The 1,788-nt window shown below is 56.0% G+C and overlaps 1 protein-coding gene across 1 annotated transcript in view; it reads right to left on the minus strand.

Annotated features, from left to right (window-relative positions):
- Positions 1-6: 6 nt before the first annotated feature.
- Positions 7-1,788, minus strand: part of RBM19 (RNA binding motif protein 19) — a 49,554-nt gene continuing 47,772 nt past the window's right edge. The window contains exon 24 of the mRNA XM_017746535.1: positions 7-285. The gene's annotated coding sequence lies outside the window, so the exon portion shown is untranslated. The remainder of the gene's footprint in view (positions 286-1,788) is intronic.

Consider the following 1,788-nt stretch of genomic DNA (forward strand, 5'->3'; position numbering starts at 1 on the left):
AGCAGGAAAGTGTCCATTGCTCCAGGCTCCTCTTCCCCCAGGTTGGGCTGAGATGAAGGCAATCACATCCCTGCCTGGATTTAAGAAGTGATGCCCAGGAGCTGCCAGCAGACAAGAGTTTCCTTCCTCTCTGAATTTAAAGCCTGTTTCAAAGGCTGGGAATTCCGGGACCTGGACACACGGCGTAAATCAGCCCTTGGGCTCACAGGACGAGTGGACTCTGCTGGCAACAAGTGGGCTGACTCCTCATGGAGGCTTCTCCTGCTCCATCCATCAGCCAGAGACCTGAGAAGATGGGGAAAAAAAAATTAATTCCATGTAGCAGCTCCCTCAGCAAGGCAGCGAGGGGACACGAGGGGACACAGCCCTGGATGGAGGTGCCCAGGGGGGCTGAGATCCATGGATACGGATGCACAGAGGCAGGAGGGAGGTAAGAAATGGGATGGGGGAGGAAGGGGAGCAAAGAAAGGAGGGAAGGAGGAGAAGGGGGGGCAGGGAGGCGGCGGCGGGGGGAGAGGGAAGGAGCCCGCGCGTGCCCATCTGGGCGATGCATCACATTGAAATTGTCCCGCATTAAAAATCCCCCAGCCAGTGAATTTTCAAGGGATTTGTAGTAATTAGATGACAAAATGCTGGCAAATCTCAGGCTTGCCAAAGATGTTACTCAGGGGTCAAAGACTCGACACTTTTGGCTGGGTAATTTGTAAGTGTCAATCACACTCAGCCATCAGAGGGAAATGGGAGATCCAGCGGCTGCATCCTAACGAAGTCCAAGGCTCTGCCTGCTGAGCCCCCTCCCGCCGCCCCCGGGCCCGCAGACCCCCAGCTGACACCGCACTGGGGTGACTTGGTTCCTCATTTTTTAACTTAAAATCAGAAACTTCCAGGTCTGGTTTTCCAGCAGGGATCCCTGGCGGGAGGAGCTCCCGCTCTGCGCAGCAGTGCCTGGGGTGAGGAGCTGCCCTGTTCATCCTGCTGGGGGCACAACGGGCTGCAACCCCCGGGTGATGCCTCTGCAGCCCCGCACAGGTTCTGCCACGGGGCTGGGATTGCTCCCGGGACAGTCCAGGATGGGACACCCCACACTGCTGCTTCCTGGGGCTGACACACCGGGCTGAGTTCGGCTGAAAATGGAATTAAAGCAGCTCCTGCCCATAATCTGCCCGTTCCTGCCTCCCCAGCGGGTGTCACGGAGACCTCGGAGCCACCAGAGCCACCCCATGGGTTGTCTTCTGCCTGTGCTGGCTCTGTTGAAAAGCCCAGGTTACTTTAGATCCAGCAGGACACTCCCAGCCCTGCGCTGAACCCCAGCTCACCCCACACACCCACCCAGAGCGTGGGGGAGAAATTAAAAGGTTTTCTATGTCATCAGCTTAAAACCAGACCTCAACACACAAAAATTAATGCTTTGCCCAAAACACCAGAGAGATCCCTGCCCCAGCCAGGTGCGAAGGCTCCAGTGTGGGCTCAGCCTTGCTGAGGCTGAGGTTAAGCCTGGGCTTTGCTGCCAGGTTTTGTGGGCAGAGGATGGCTCTGAGGGGATGGCTGCCTACCCAAGATCTCTCCTTGGAGAGATTTTTGCCTTTTGTGGTCTGGTTTCTAAGCTGATGAAGTAGAAAAGCTCTGGACTTCTCAGGGGGAGAAAAAAGCTCTGGACTTCTCAACAGGGGCTACAAATCTCCAAAAAGATTTGGGGTCACCACATGTGTGAGAGGCAGGAGCCTGCTTTTCTCTTCCCCTCTCATGCCTTATAAAGCTGTCCTCGTTATCACTGTCGCCACCCAGCTC

Source organism: Corvus brachyrhynchos, unplaced genomic scaffold (assembly GCF_000691975.1).
Source record: "Corvus brachyrhynchos isolate BGI_N302 unplaced genomic scaffold, ASM69197v1 scaffold19, whole genome shotgun sequence".
Classification (NCBI taxonomy): Eukaryota; Metazoa; Chordata; class Aves; order Passeriformes; family Corvidae; genus Corvus; species Corvus brachyrhynchos.